Source organism: Mercenaria mercenaria, chromosome 9, assembly GCF_021730395.1.
Source record: "Mercenaria mercenaria strain notata chromosome 9, MADL_Memer_1, whole genome shotgun sequence".
NCBI lineage: Eukaryota > Metazoa > Mollusca > Bivalvia > Venerida > Veneridae > Mercenaria > Mercenaria mercenaria.
In genome coordinates, this window is record NC_069369.1 from 59,605,248 (window position 1) to 59,623,244 (window position 17,997).

Sequence of the window (17,997 nt, forward strand, 5' to 3'; positions counted from 1 at the left end):
TGATTTTTTTATATATAAATGCAATTTCTTCAAACATTTAATAAATCTTTGTTGAATAAATAACAGATGTAAAACATATAATGCTCATCAAATATTCTGTTTGTGAGAAAATTGAAGAAGAAGCCTGTGTTACACCATTTGCTTAACATATTTAAGTTATACGAGTATACAAATCTTAAATAAATAATTGACATTATTGGCATTCTATCGGTTGTATTCATGTATATTCAAGATAATGTCTTTGTTTTAATGTTAAAAACAGTATTTGTTGAATTCTTCGAAGTTGAACTTGAAGATGACAACGTTTAACCTATGGTATGGTGTTACCATTATTCTGTTTCATGTATTGTGTTAATTCCTTTAAAGTTTCGGAATGCATCTTATATTGTTAATGAAATATCTTTTGTATTTTAAATAGTCAATTCTATTCATTTTGAAACAAATCGTAATATTTCGACCTATTATCATTTTCTGCTGCTTCTACAATAATATCTAAACGTGTATTTCCCTTGAGACAAATAAACAAAAATATTTACAAATGATTATAACACATCTATAAAAAACGTACGAAGGTGATTTATTGTTTCCTTTTCATTACAGCTAAAATGAATTGTTCTAGAAAATCTGTTAGATTTTATTGATTAAGTTTGATACGTTTTATCATGTAAATAGCCAATAAATTTGGTATACTATATCAGGATAGTGGACAACATATTGTAATGATTAAATGTGACATAATGAATTCGCCGAACAGAACTTAAAATTACAAATTGTCAGACTTGATTCTCCAGCTACTCTGAGATTCTATTCATTACAGAATATCATTATTAATCAGACGGCAGGTAAATATTTAGTACATTTCTTGGTACACAGAGGGCAACAGTTCGCTAGTTCATTCAGAGACCGACAACAACATGTTTTGACTATTGCCCAGCAAGATGTTCAACAAAATGTATATCAACACACTTAATAATACAACATTATTCGTAAATGCTCTATTAGTAGATCAGTCTGATTATCTAAGTAATTGTGTTACAATTACAGTTTCGATAGAGATGTCAATGTAAGACGGAGCAAACTTAACACTTTTACTGCTATGAAATGACGATTTAACCCTTACCCTGTTAAATTTCTATAATGAACTTGTCCATCTTTCAATTTAGACAGTACCATTAACTGTTAAAAGGGGTGCTAACCAAAAAGATACTGATTGAATGGCGAACAGTGCAGATCATGATCAGACTGCACGAATGTGCAGGCTAGTCATGATCTACCCTGGTCGCAAAGGCAGAATAAATTGTGTCCAGTATGACAAGGGTTAATGTAACTTTCACTTACAGTCACATATAATACAACATATTAGGGGATACCAAAATTTTAGCTGGCTGTACCAACAAAAAACTAATTAAAAAATGAAAAAAAAAATGCTCGTTCATGAACCAACTTCATGTCATCATCAACAGATGATTTGATTAAAACTGGATTCTATTTAGACAAAGAAGTATTGTACCGAGAAAATACATGAAGCTGGAAGTACTCATTTTTTCAATTTGTTTTGAAAATTAAATAACTTCAAAATTTCTATCTAAAAGTCACATGTCAGATTAACAATAAATGTGTGTGTAGCACGCTTAGTTCATAGAGCTGCATTTACTTACGAACTATATTCATTTTAGCTTTTTGAAATGCAATTGCACCTGAATAAGTCTAAAGTATCTTTACGGAAGCGAGTTCCCTTAAAGAAATATATGAAGAAATTAACGCCGCTGTTTACGACTCTTAGAGTTCTGAAGAGGTATAGATAAAAACTTGTGTATAGAAATCCTCAAACGAATAGCTTTCCATTTGTTGTTTGTACGCATCCAAAGATTCAAACGCCATGACTGGTGTGACACAGAACACTAAGGCAAAGTTGATAAGTAAAAGTTTTTTAGTAACCGATAATCTCTGTTTGCTTACAGATTTGCTTTGTCTTATACTTTTCTGGTACAAAGCAACAAGAATTATGATTCAAGAAGGCAATATTACTATGTATGTAATAATAAACTGAAGAAATATATTTGCAGTATTATGAATATTTAAGAAAACGTAATTTTCTTCGTAGATGCCGCATTCGACACTGCCTGCTGGAGCAACTACACTTACGATAACTTGATTGTATAAGCTAAAGAATACTATACAAAATACACAGAGAAAACATGTTATGTCAAGCGCAAGAGTCATTGTACAAATAGTTTTTACTTTGTGCGGTATGGTTACGCTTATAGCCCTCTCCACAGCAACGATGCACATAATCCACGGATTGGTGTATAATCCGTTATTATACAGCCGGTATGTAAAGGTGTTAAGGGGGAAATACCCAAAGAAATCATAGTCGAACCAGTTGAGGAACATATAGAAAGTTATTGTCAAATCCGAAGCGGCAAGGCTTAGAAAATACACTGCTGTCGAGTTATTGCGATTCTTCTTTCGGGCTAAGATAAGAACGATCAAGGAGTTGCCGATCAGTGACACTATCACAGTTACAAACAGAACATACTTTCTGTTGATTCTGTCAATCAAGTCGAAGTTCTCCGGCCATTTGTAACTCGTAACTCGTATTGTCTGCATCAGATCTTGAGCCTCGTCCTTCGTAACCAGTTTCGTTGCCCATTCCATTCATATCTTTTCTAACTTATTTATCCTTTGACCAGATTTAGGCAAAAACAATTCACCAACACTATATCATTCAGCGTTAAATCCAATAATAGAAAGCCTTAATTTCTTCCACGAGTTTTTATACTGAGTGTTTGTGCTTAACATCTCCCGACTCTGCTTTCCTCAATCCTGATTGCACAGTAGTCATGGTAGCATTGGCATTGTATTTTACCTTCCAAGGAAGTCAAGAATAATGTAAAGTAACTGTAACTGTTAATCTAGACTTATGTGGATCAAACATGTTACTTGTCTCTACCCGGAATACAATAAAGTTTTTAAAAAATTAACCCCAATTTCAGTGTGTTTATAGTTGTTTTCAATCATTCAGCATCATATATATACGCCTTTCATTCTTTCGACAATTTTAAACCAGTCTTAAAAGTAATTTAAACCCCTTTGGTAGCAGTATGAAAAGATTTGGTAACCCCAAAGAAAGGAGCTTTGTGTTTACGTTTGTTTGTATTTTATGATATTAAAAATATCATTCAGATTTGGACGTGAATGCCTTCAATTTTCTGGTGCGCATGATTATGTAACAGTAACTCAAACTATAGTTATTATGTTCCTTAAACAGGCATTTTCATTATAAACAGAACACATCCACAAAGACTAAAAGAAAAGTTTTATTATAAATGCTTAAATTTAAAATGTTACTCTAAAATCAGTGTTAAAGTCTGTCAGCCAACAATTTTGTTAAGTACGAGTATTCATTCTAATGGACTCTAACTGGAAAACATTTATTCCAGCAAAACGTTTCCAATGGGTAAATACTACACACTTAAGGAACCGTGATGTATCTTTTTTTTTTTAAATACGTAATTGCATTAAAATCGACCCTAAGTTTCAAAGGAAGAAATAACGTGGGGAATGTAGATAAATACAGTTAACTTAATAATTATTTAATTTGCAACATGTGTAGCCACTTGCGTTTAGATACCAGTAGATCTTACAAGTTTAAGCTGTTTCGTAATATTTCCCTTCGAGATATTAATTATTCAAAGTGCATATTTTATTCTACGATAAAAACAGGATTATTATTTTAATTTTATTTGCAAGACTTGAAGAGAAATGAGACAGGAAGTTTTTCTTATTACCCTTAGCCATTGAAGCGTACAAATGCCCAACCAAAATTTGAAAATCATCTTTTATTTGGTATTGCATTATATAATTAGGGCCCAACATTTAGTCTGCGAGGCTAAATTAGTGAATCGCCTTTCGGTATGTATAAAACTATTAAAACTTTCTGACAAAATATACTTTTCGGTTGATTGTTCAGTATCTACATTTTTTTCGGTTTTTTGTTCAGTATCTATCAGCAGCTCTCTTATGATGTTTTCCAGATGGTTGAATATACCTAAAACCTGTATGTCCACTATCACATGACAATAACATTGCAGTGTACACATACCTGCGTCCTTACGTTTTAAGATTGCTAATAGGGAAAATGGCTCTAAATTGAATTTTAACAAAAAAAATAACGACTGAATAGTTAATAATCAACGAAATCTATATTAAATGGCAATTCATCAGAATACATTCCTGTTCGAAGAGTAACTTGTAATTTTTAAACCGAATTACTTCGAAAACAAACAAATCAAACCGTTTGGATTTCGCATAAAATCCTCCATGAATGAAACTGTTTATGAATTCAATGATATAAAAAAAAAATCCTTTCCGGATACACCACCATTGACCCTACAGTTCTTTTTGATATGACAACTGCCTTTAAAAAGTCTAAAACTAACCTTGAAATATTCAAATTCAAGTCAACTTTCAAGGATTATTTCCCAATTTACACAGTCGGTTCGAAAGATGATTTAGGGGTTATCTGTGCTGCTGTCAGCCACCTTCATCGATCAAAATTACGTTTTCCAAACGACGCAACAACATTTTCAAAAGCTATCGATTAAGCTCTAAATGTTGTATCAAAAGATTCTGATGAAAAGTTTATTATACTGTCCGACTCACTTTCTGTTTTAGAGTCAATTTGTAACCGAAATATGGAAAATCCTTACATTCAAAATATTCCCCTCGTGGTTCATGCGTTATCTATCAAAAAGTTTATCATATTTTGTTGGATTCAAACTCATTTTGGTATTAATGGAAACAAGGATGCTTATACTGCAGCAAAGAAATCCCTTTCATTGCCACAATCTAATTTAGAAATTAGAAATTTACAAATATAAATAGATACATGTTATGTAAATTGCTATCGTCATGGAAGAATGCTTCGTTCAATAAACCTCATGATATTTAAACCTACTTCAGGTGAATGGCACTAAATAAACAGGTCTGTTCTGCCTCGTTGTCGGTGAGTTCGTACCCGTTTGACTCATTCTTTTTTCTGAACAAAGAAGATCAACCTGAATGTGTACCATGTCAAACACCGCTTACTATTTAACATTTGTAATCGACCTTTTGGACTTCACTCCACAGCGCAGTACATACATGTACTATGACGTTCAGTCTTTGAAAAAGTTTTTATTCTCTGTAACGTTTTAGTGCCATGTACTGGCATCCACACGGACAGACACACACAAATCCCGTTGGTGAAAAGCTAGCTCATCACCAAAGGTGATTTATTGCGCCTAAATACTGTCATTTTACTCCAATGACAATGGACAGGTTTACAAATTTGCATATTAATGGAATTATTTCCCTTTATGCATTCAGTAATCGTTACACTACATATTTTACAATACAATTGTTTGCCACTGATAATTCTAACCCTTTTTATGTATATATTTAAATCTAAATGTTTATAGAGATGCTTTACAATTTACGTTTTCACTACATCTTCTTGGCGATATATGACCTTTTTGTGCCGATTCGCCGTAAAATCCAACCCACCCTGTAATTCAGGTAGTTAATATTTGTAGGTGTATATAAAATCACAAAAAAAACATTCAGATAAACTAAGATATATAGACAGTGAAATAAGGAACACAATGGGACAGCAAGGGGCAAAAACAATACTGCGGCGTGTAATGAGTGAACGTTTTATTGTAGCATTTATACACGTTTCTCTTTGCATTATGTAAGCATTGCGTGGTCAGATACATAAAGTATGTATAGTCAAAGCATTTTTATAGTCAGATTGTCTGTGCATTTAAAATATGAGAATTCTTTATAAACCAAGCATCCTTTTACGGTGATAATTAGATTTGGACAGTGATTGATTTTATGCAATAACAGCATCATTTCCTTAGAAAAAAATGGTAACCGTAGAAGAACGGAAATGACAGACAGGCATGCTGTTTTTAGATCTTTAAATACAGTACATTATGAGGTAATTGTTTTATTAAGAAAAAATTAGCCCCGAAGGCTTTCAACAACCACCAAGATGTATGCTTATCACATCGATGATTACAGTATATAGATAATGAAATTAAAGGGTTACCCATCTTGAAAAGTTTCAAATCATGTGTGATTGGTAAAGAAATACTTCCGACTATAAACAGGAGAAAACCAATTATCGACTTTACCATGTCAGATAGTAAACATTCATTTAACATTAAAGTGCACTTTCATAAGATTTAAGACGAATTCGTTTGCTTTACAATGAACATTTATCCTCATGCTAAGTGTTGCAATGCATCATGAAGTTTTAGCCTGGTATATGGTATTTTAATTTCCCTACTTATAGTTCCACTTTAAAATGACATGATTTATCGCTGTTTTTCCAGTAATAGTGAGCACGTGATCACTTAAGACCATTTAAATATGTATCTGTACGCAATGTTAATATCAATCTCTTATTGTCAGAAAATTATACGTATGCGTATACCAGCTCAAAGTTTTAGTTCGAAAAGTTATTTGAGCTCGTTCCCTCTGCTGTTACTTAAAACCTTCCAGAAGGCTGAAATCATGTTGTTGTTTTTTTTGTGACCAAGCAAATTCAATGATTTTTTATTCTAGATAAAGATATCAAATTTCCAGATGTTTACAAGTTATGTTCAAAAGGACCGTGCAACGGCTTTTCACAAAATCAAGAGGAAAAGCTCTGCCCTTAAGTGATCTATATTTGTATAAAGTTTCATAAAGATCCAACAATGGGCTATTTTGTTTTATCAATTTTAAAATATCTAAAGGGCAATAACTCTGCAGTTTCTAAAACTATTCTGATAAATCATGCACTACCTCTCTTTAGTGATCTATTTTTGTGTTAAATGTCATAAAGATCCATTAATGGATTACTTTGTTTAAACGTCTGTATATGTCTGACAGTTCCAAGGCGATGAGCCTATTTTCAACTTGTATTTTGTCTGTTTCGTTTTCTATGTTACCTATATTGTTTTGTTTGTTGTTGGTGTTTCTTTCCTCTTCTCTCTTCACCATTGTCTCCTTGCATTTACGCCTCTCTCCTTTTATAATGAATGCTGGCATAGTTTGGCGAAAATATAATATCAATTGCGACACTTCAAAATATCGAACCTACTAAACGTAGTACATGTAAACTGAAACTTATCACTTTTATTGAAATAGGTACCAAATCATTATTGCAATGACTAGTTTTGCGTTGAACATTATTCATAAGTTGAGATGGGACTGCGAATCTAAATAGTTCTTTAACCAATGGAGCTGTGACACCTGATGTTTTACAGAATAAAAGAAATTTTTACAAATTTTAAGAATTTTTTGAACTCCATTGAGTTATAATGGAATCTTAAACAAATTTCCATACTGACACGTAATTTTATATTGAAGGTAAGTTTTCACGTCGTTTTCACGTAATTATGTTTTAGTTGTATAGGTTCAAAATTGTCAATGTACTTAATAATACTAGTAATAATGAGTTTAGATGAAAATTTAGTTTTCCATCGTGAAAAAAATACAACACTAATTCTTTCGCGGAGTAATGTCACGAAAAGTCGTGCCGCGTAATATCTCCACTGCAGAACTGGCGCATATTTCTCGGCATAAATTTATAATATCTTGTTTATGATGCGTCTGTACAACGTTTAATTCTGTACAATAATGATTTTGTCTCGGTAACACGAGCCATTCGCCAAACTTTGATAATATAATAAAGTTCAATTAAGGTTTAAGGCTCCATTTTAAATGACAGAGCAGGATAGAAACTAAATATTGTATAAAGAATCTCGTGGGAAATTTACTCTTCTAAATAAGATGCAAATCGTATGACCTTCGGGCCTATTCATTCGATGCAATTTCTTCAAATATCTTAATGGAAATTTGTTGAATATTTAATTACAAAGGTTAAAACATGCAATATATTGATCAATGCGAACAAATGAGAAACTTGTTTTATGTAATTTTCTACCTGTGCCTAATATTAAGTTCTTTTATTTGCTTTGGTTTGGTTAAGGTTGAAGCCAACTCAATTTAGGTCATAAGGCGACTCTTTCAGCTTTTGATAATAGAGGATGACTTCAGGTGCCCCTCCAGGCATTGGCAGGCAACGGGGTAGATTCATTGACCCACGCCAGCATGTCTCATGATAAGACTTTTAAATAAGGCGACAGTAACGCAATAGCGTACATTTACGTTTCAAATTAGAGTGTTTCCTTAATTAGTTATTCAGCTGTCTTTGTTGAACTGTATTGTCAAAATGTGAAGATAACAGTTTAATATGAAATCAAGTTTTATTATAATAAATTGAACGTTTTGAAAGATATTTTAACAACAGTGTTACAACATATGTATCGAAACATTGTAGTGCCATTCAATCGTATTTCTGTTATAACATCATTCGTTTAATCACATTGGCTAGAGAGTGCAAAACATAAATAGCGAGTGGTTGAAGTATAGAGTAATATGTGAAGTGAAAAGGAAACACCGAGCAAAAGTACTTGTTCCATATTACTTCAATATTTTGCCTTAAAAATGGAAAAGGCAAGTTTTCAAACATCACGATTATCTTTCCCTTAAGACTTACGGATTTTGTCCATTTACATATATTAGAAAAGATTTAGTAATTTAAAATTCAATGTGTAACAGCTACATTTCAATCAACTTTAGACAAAATAACTGCCTTACAGCTCACATACATGTATGTCCTAAATTCTAATTAATAATTCACACTATTAGTCAATTTTGTAATTCAACGATAGGATGCAAGTATGTTTTACTCTGTATAGCATGGTATCATGTACAATATATGTCAAAAGCATTTTAGTTAAACCGCCTTGTTACAAAAACGATTCCGAAAGCAGCAGCCATGTTCCATGAACATATCTTCCCCAAAATCAAACCCTTCAGCAGCATTTGTATGGATGAGTATATGGTTAACATATTCACATAAATACATAGACAAATTAAGATAATGAGACAAAAAAAATTAAAAAATAAAGAAATACAGAGGGGCTCCGCTTTACAACGGTCAGTGGCAAAACACCATTAACCTGTTAGTACTGTACACCAAACCGTAGGCTTAACATCAGTGTATATAAAAGTTATCTCCGACAAAATAATCTGTACACACGCAATGGTAAAAGAAGACATAATTTGTAAAACAAAAAAAAAAATGCTGGTCAAAATAACTATGTATAAAATAACCAAACAAACCATATCCTCGTGTATCCAATGCCTTTGCAGGAAGCAACCAGAAAATCACCTTCAAAAGCCCGACAAAAACAACACAGTCACATGGGTTGTATGAATTGCTGATTATGTAGTCTGCCATTTGTTCCGTCAGAAACAAAAAGGAAAGCGAAGGGTCTCACTGTAAAAGGGCTGAACACCAAACAAGAAATAACACGTTTCGGGATATAACCAAATTTTAAGATTTATGTGTTTTCCCCTGAAAAAATAGAAATCCTATACCGGAAGAGATAAAACAGGTGTCTTATATATTTGTCGGAATATTAGCAAATGTGTGCTAGAATTGTCCCATGAATGACAACAATTAATATGCAAGGTGGTCAAATTTATGTAATACCGTTATGATGGTGTACAATCAACATCTCATTAAATTATCAGCTGACGAAAATATCATACTGTCATGTAGAATTGGTTTTAAGTAATCAGCAAAATTTCATAGGATCACAACGGCTGCATCTACTGTATTTAAGCCGCATTCTGTATGTGTCTAAGAAAAAATAAATAGAAATATATGGAAATCCCACATAGAGCAGTAATATAGCAGTATAGCAGTATGACACGTTTTCTACTTATTCCTTAGAATTCAACTTTCCAGATTGTAAAATTTTTAATTTCTTTAATACATTTTTAAACATTTAAAATATCGTGCGCAAGTGTTCTTGAATGTTATTTCATCGTTTTTATAATTTAAGTAATAGAAAGAGCATTGAAACTCGAGGGTAAACGATTTGTACGAGGGGGCGTAGCCCCCGAGTATAAATCGTTTACCCGAGAGTTTTAATGTTCTTTCTGTTTTGTATCATAGCCATCCATATATGGTAGTTGTAGGCGTTCCACATTGCCATATACAGCAGTTCAGTAAGTACTAAAAATCTTTGCTTTACAAATGTGTAAAGCCCAGGTGAAATAAACCAATGCGAGAGCAGAAATCAATAAGATACACTTCGCTGTCTACTGTTCCAGACATGCCGGCATACTTTCCTATCCAATAGTGCGGTAACTAGCGTGCGGGTATTAAATACCTGCACACTTTTAGTTACCGCACCCTGTACTCAGTGTATACGATTTACCTGCACCAAATTTGTTAAGGAAAAACACCGAGCTGTGATACAATTATAGAAATATCAGCAAGAAATAGAATAAACGCAACGTATTAGCATCGATATTCAATTTCAAAGGAAGAAATGTTTTGTGAAATCTACTTGGAGTAAGGCAATTAAATAATGTAATTTACTAATTGCAGCATGTGTGGCCGCATGTGTTAGGACATATATCATTTTAAGTTTAAACAAATATATTTAGCATTCCCTACATCCCTTGAATGAATGGAGACAAAGGGAAATAAATATAGGTCTTCTTTCTTTCATAGAATCTACTATGCATAATGAGGAAACTTTTATTTATTTATCTTTTTATTTATCCACCAGCATTACCGGTATGCCTTACTTATTTTGTGTAATCGTGACATTAAAACATATTTGATGACGTCATTTCTACAATAAAACCATCTGTTAAACAGTGTTTGACACTAATACCGCTGTGAATAGAAAAATATTTGCTCCCGTGCCATGGATGATTCTAGAAGTTGTCACAGTATCCAACGAAGTTCAAAGAAAAACAACGTGTGTATGTTACAATTAATTTATGGTTTTCTGAAGGAAAGAGGTTAGAGAATTATTTATATTTGTCATGCATGCGCGTATTGAACCATGACACATATTAATAAGTTTCTCTGTGTGAATCTTGATACAAGCAATAAATAACATTAAACAGTTATTGTAATTTGCCATAAAGGAAAAGCTCGCTTTCGTCCGGTACTTCTGTAAAAATAGATACTCGAGAAATAGCTTTTATATATTTAACAAATTCACATATGTAGCCTAGATGGCTGCGTAACGTAGTGTTAGCACAAAAACAATTGATTGTCACAAATTGTCTCGGAAGATTCGCCAGCTTACAATATATGTAATGTAGATCTATTTGATCTAATTCAAAACGATGTGTTTGATTTTGAAAGTTATGGGTCACTGTATATAATTGGAGACTGGAATAGTCGGGTAGGCCTAAGAAATGATTATATTTCTTGTGATATGTATAACGATGTCATAGATGTTGATGATTATATTCCAGATATACCCCTGTCTAGGGCCTCACTTGATAGACATTGCAATGCGTTTGGAATTAAACTATTAGATCTTTGTAAATCTACAAATTTGCGCATTGTGGATGGGCGTTTAGGCAATGACCATTGTAACGGTTCTTTTACCTATGCGTCTAGACAAGGGTCGTCAGTTATAGATTTTCTGTTAACAAATGAATGTAATTTTATGAATATAAAGGAATTTACGGTACATGATTTTAACGAATGGAGTGATCATTATCCGTTAACGTTCTCGTTATTTTGTAACGTTTTATGTCATGATAATTATACGGAAGAAAATGAGAACTATGTTAAACACACATGGTCACAAGATTTGAGAAATGACTTTCGGTCTGGCCTTATATCGAAACTGACGGAATTAAATACGTTGACAAGGGAAGTTTATTTAAATGATAGTACATGCATTGATAGTATTATCAACGGATTTACCTTTATTATACCTGATGTTGCTGATCCTTTGTTTAGCAAAAAACATACAAGTCACAAAACTCGAAAATTTATTGATGTATCTATTTCTACAAATAAAGACTGGTTTGATTATGAATGCATACAAGCGAGACAAGTATATATTAATGCATTGAATAGCTACAATAGGAATAAAACAAATTATAATAGGGAGCAATTTTCTATTTTGAAAAATGAGTATAAAAGGATTGTTAAGCAGAAGCGAAGAAAATACGAATTGAAAAATATAGCCCGTATTGAAAATTTACGCCATTCAAATCCGAAGGAGTTTTGGAAGTATTTTACCAGTAAAAGTAAATCTCAGCATTATATAAGTTTAGACACTTTTCACTTTTTTGAAATATTTTTCACAACTTGGAGATGACATATTTAAGGCAAAAGATGAAGAAGCAGAATGTTTTTCAGCAAATTATGATTTCAATGATTTGAGTGGATCTGATGAGTTTCTAGATAGACCTATAACTGTAAATGAAATATTGGATTCTGTTAAGACATTAAAGAGGGGTAAATCACCTGGTATTGATTTGTTATTGAATGAATATTTCTTAGAATCTATTGATTGATATTTTGTCGTCACATTTATGTGATATATTCAATTATATATATTCTAGATTCTGGACTGAAGGCGTAATTGTACCATTACATAAAAAGGGCTATAAAAGCGATGTCAATAATTATAGAGGAATTACATTAGTTAGCTGCTTGTCGAAATTATTTACAACAATTTTAAATAAAAGGATAATGACATACTGTGAAAAAAATAATCTTATATCTGATGCACAGTTTGGTTTAAGAAAAGGTAAATCGACAGTTGATGCATTGTTTATTCTGTTAACTTTAGTTCAGAAGTATATCAATGAAAACAAACGCCTTTATTGTGTCTTTATTGATTTTAAAAAGTGCTTTGATAGTATATATAGAAATGCTCTTTGGTTAAAGTTGTATTAGAGTGGAATTAGAGGTAAAATGCTCCGCATTGTAAAAGATATGTATGAAAAAGACAATTTATATTGTCGATTTGTCAATAAATTTGAAACCTTGAATTAAAAGTGCAAAGTAGATGCTATATTTAGAGAAATGATAAAGCTCTGCACTTTACAAACTTTCAGAACCTTCCCTGTTTGCCTCTTCAAAACAGATACTTGGAAACATCGAAGTGGTTTCATTGAGGTTAATCACACATGAATGAGTTGAGGTAATTAGTGTCTGCCACAGCTTATCAGTCTCTTTTGCAACTGAATGTTTAATTATACAAGTCAAAATTTCTTAGAAGTTGGATAATTGGACAGCCACTTTATCTCAGTTTTCTCTGTGTGTGAATCGTACCCTCATGACCATTAAACTTGTCAATATTTCAAAGCATCCATACCGTCTTTTTGAGTTGAGCTAAGGTTAAATTTCTCAGAAGAATATATTTTCATTTGGATGTGTATACGTTTCTTCGGATATTTCTAAAAATATACTTTTTGCAAAGTGTAGTTTAAAAATATCTGTTGCAAATTCTGAGTTTTGATTTAGGTAACCCTGCGGTTGTTTCTATAACATAAAATTGGACATGAGAAGTTGATTTTGGTTATTGGATAAATCAAGATAAGAACTAGAAAACCAAACAAAAACATGTGAGACAAAATTAAAGGATTAGAGCAGAAGGTATTGTTTTAATATACATTATTTCCCTACGATAGGCTTATATAACAGTAATATCCATGTGTGTGAAACCTGTACAAATGGAGCATTTCCTGGAGGATTATTGTACGCTTTATTTGCATACTTTACATTTTCGCGTAAATAAATACTCGCGAAAGTGATTTTTCGGCGAACGCCGTCTACGAACGAATTCGTGACCTAGACTGACCCATGCCACGTGACTTAAGTTTGCAAATCAGATTACTTGATAACGCATTATAGATAATTTATCAAAATGAAAGATTTATGCAACACTCTGTCTGATTGGACGAGAGTGACTATTTTTTCACTCTGCTGAATGTGCAACGCCGAATGAAATGTCAGAAAAAGCGTTTATACTTAATGACGCTGTTAAACAGTTTTAAAGCTGCTACGTGTCACTCAGTATATTTAGCAAGAATATTGTTATATCTAAAATGATAAGTAAGTTTCATAAATATAATAAAAACCTGTTCAAATACCAACAGATATCAATTTACAGAGAGAGAGCTGAATACGAATACGGTCTGCGTATCACATGAATAAGGGTGTGATTAGCCGATCGATTAAATTCTTCTAGGTAGAGAAGTGTCTTCCAGACCACTGCTGTAATTATTCGTCGTAAAAAAATAACGAAACAAAATTGCACCCCTGGGAAACCTTTGTGAAACATTAAAAGAGAACCGTTTAAATTGTTAGTGTCGTGTTTAGTTTTGCTATTTGCAAAATGTAAGATACATTGTAGATGATAGAATAACACAAATAATATGAAAACCTCATAAACCTCTTGTCTTATTACAATTCGCCGACCATCCTTTTTATTTAAAGATATTTCTTGTTATAAATGGTTTTATCATATCACAATTTTGCAGTTTATTGTAAATACATGTATCTTACTACCAGAACAAGACCATTTTCAGTAAACCGAAATTTTAACTTAGTTAAATTGTCTCAATTTATAGCACGTTCGTGAATTAATATGTTTTGTCCTAATTATTACAAAATACAAAATGTATATACCAAGGATACAGTATTTAAATGACAGATAAATTATCAAAAACACAAAAGGCACGTGAAGGCAATTGTTTTCAGTGAAGACAATGAAGTGGGTAATTTTGGTTGGGGAATTGTGTTCCACAATTTGTTGGCTGTATTTCAGAACCCAGTCTTTTATATGACAGGTTTATTATTTAGAGAATAAATAATTTTATATACACAGATTTATTCAATTTTATTTTTTGTAGTATTCTGTGAAATGTTTTTGATGTTACTGTATATTTTTGTATATTATTATGTTTATTTGCTCTGTCATTTATTATTAAATGACCTGTTCAGTTTCATATGTTTTTTCCTGCCTTTTACATCAAACAGAGAACACTTCGTATTACTATTAATGGTAAACATAAATAAGATATGAAAACCCGAAGCAGAACAAGAAAATGGCATATTATGAGGTTCCTTAAACTTTTTTTCTCTTACAAATGTTCGCCTTTTACAAGTATATGTCAGTGGGACAGTTTTAAAATGCTTACAAATTCATTCAAACTCTTTGTTGAATCTTTAAATCAATTGCAGTTGAATAGTAACTATTTACCGCATAAGCAGTCATGCGGTTAGTCAATATTCCGTACGAATAAGATTTATCAGCGTCATATGCCAGTTGATACATTTGTATGTAAATAAACACTAAAAAGACTTCTTAGGTAAAGGGAGGTTGTCTTCGCACAACCCACAGTAGACAGACAGACAGACAGACAAACAGACAGATAAATAGTTAGATAGGTTATGCAATAAGGGATATCTTGTTTAAACATTATATCATGAATAGATTAGCTAATCAGCATTGCTGAATCGGAAAGGCCTGTAAGTGTAGTCATACCACTATTTTCGTTGATTACCGACAAATGACGAGAGGCCATTCCGATTATAATTGTTTGATTCTGACATTGGATGATTTATGCATTCCTTTATGATCATTAGTAATCGCAGAACAAAGGGAATGACGAACGGGTATGCTGTTTTTAATCTTCAATCTTCACAGATAATGTGGCGAATGGTACTCTCTTTCACAGATTGTCTTACAAATAGGCAATTAACTAAAAACCTAATGTACAATGTGCACTGTAACAGTTGTGAAACTGCATATTGCGATATGATGTCATACTGAATGGCATTTTTGTATGTATTTGTTAATTGTTATGGGTTAATTTTGCGTCTGTAAGATTGTACTTAAGTCTGGACAGATAAATTGAACAACAAAGATTACATAACATCATAACATATCTGAATGTGTCAGAATCATGAAAACTCTTAATTAATGGTTCAAACGATTACACTAATAAATCATTTAAATTGTTGTGTTTTAAAACTATTTGCGATTGACGCATGCACATTTACATGTCACATGTTACGATTTAAAATAAAATCCTGTTCCAATCAACCAAGAAAAATACAAACAAATATTCACTTAACACATCTTCAGACGCATTGTACAAACAGCGATCTTCCAAACTGGATATTTCATTTTGTTGTAATAAGGGCAAACAGCGTACGTAACAACAGTTGTAGAAAGGCCAGAATATGTTCGACTTTAGCCTGATCCTTTTAGGCATGACAAAAATTGTATTTATATGTTAAAATCTTTCTAGAAATATGTGCAGGGGTTCTGCTGCGGAAATGTTGCGCGCGACGTTAGGATCGCAATATCATTCAACTAAAGAAAAAGTGAATATTTCTTGATGCAAGGCTACGGAAGCATATTTCCTCCATGGGCTTGCTAGCTAGCTATCACGTTTACATTCCAAACTTTCCAGGACACGTGTGCAGTATTCTAAGATAATGCAGTCATAGATACGTTATACTCTAAAGATATTTTTGTTATTTCCTGAATGTATTTAAGCGCTAAAAAGTTCGCGCTAATGCTCGAAACTTCCACAAGATAACTACATAGCTGTCACGATAAAATTCTAAACTTCCCAGCAAAGCTGTGCAGTTTTCTGAAAACATAAGTATTTAGATGGCAATCTATCTAATAAATGGAAGCTGTTGACACTTGAGCAAAAAGTATCGAGATGAGGATGTAAAATCAGTGCAATATATCTTCAAGGAAACTTTCCACTATTTGAGATTATCTATTTTTGAAACATTGTTTGTCAAGATACGTTTAAAGTATCGTGATAGCTACCTCTTGGCAGAATTATACCACTATTCAATGCTAGTAATCGTTTTGGTACATATGCAGCAACTCTGATAATAAATTTTTGGTTAAGCCACAGTACAATAATTATTGAAATTATCACTGCTGAGGGACTTGTGGCGGCGTTTTAAATGACACTTGGTTCTTTCTACACTTTACCACAGAAAGCAGGAAACGTTGCCATACAACCAAAGGTTTGTCGTTTTGAATTTTTACACAGATTCTGGGTCATAGAAACTTTCCAAATGTTTTTGTAAGGTTATTAAAAGATTTATTAATAGAGGTCATGATATGACCATTTTAAAAACACTGCAGGTTTGTTATTCAGCCCTTTTACAATAGGACGTAACGTTTGCCTCTTTGATTGTGTCTGACGAATATGAATACAATGAGTGAATATTTTCTCTTCTGACCAGTTCAATAGGGATGGAGTTTTTCTGGTTACAATGCTTTAGAGTAAGAAAGCATCCGCATTGGTGTTAGCATGTGCATTTTTCTGTAATGTTGAACGTCAAGATACGTAAATACAAAATTCAAAAACGCCAAGAAAATGTTCTTGCGCTGGTTTTAAACATTGCATACAGTTTTAACAGTAAATATTCCTGATGCCTATAACATTTCTTGCAGTATCAAAATAATAGAAGAACTATTTCAATAATTAAAAGTACAAACTATTTATAACATCACGAAAGAAGATAATATAAAATCTGCTTGATAACGGTACGAGTGGTTTATTAATTGTACCTGCGAGGATGTGTGTTTGGATATTATTTCAAGGATTTTTAATTGCAATATATTTATGGCGATTCTAGAGTTTGTTTATTTTGGGGAAATGTATCATGAGCTTTATTAGTGCATTTTTAAATACTATTATTGTAAAGATGATTAGTGGTGAACAGAAAAGTAAACTTATATGTGGTAATCTGTTAATGTGAAATAGCTAATATATATTCCATGACAATTGTTAATTAGCGTGACTTGCGTATTTCTGGAACGTGGCTTTACCTGTTTGATATTCGTTCTTTACTTTTTAAAATCTTCCTCAACCTGTACGGACTTTTTTCAGTTTAGTGAATTAAGCCTGGAATTGATCCAGAAGTACTGTGAAATCACTTAATTCCGTGAGTACGAACTTCCATGGATTTTGTAGAAACGGCTGCTTTGTGGAGAAATGAATTTGTGGATTTCAAATATTGAACATAAATCTGAACATGAAATAGATTGAAATTTCATTTGTTTTACGGGATTA

The 17,997-nt window shown here is 32.4% G+C and overlaps 1 protein-coding gene across 1 annotated transcript in view; it reads left to right on the forward strand.

Annotated features, from left to right (window-relative positions):
- LOC123547234 (TWiK family of potassium channels protein 18-like) overlaps positions 1-17,997 on the forward strand; it is a 123,467-nt gene that overhangs the window by 29,095 nt on the left and 76,375 nt on the right. The gene's annotated exons all lie outside the window — the stretch shown is intronic.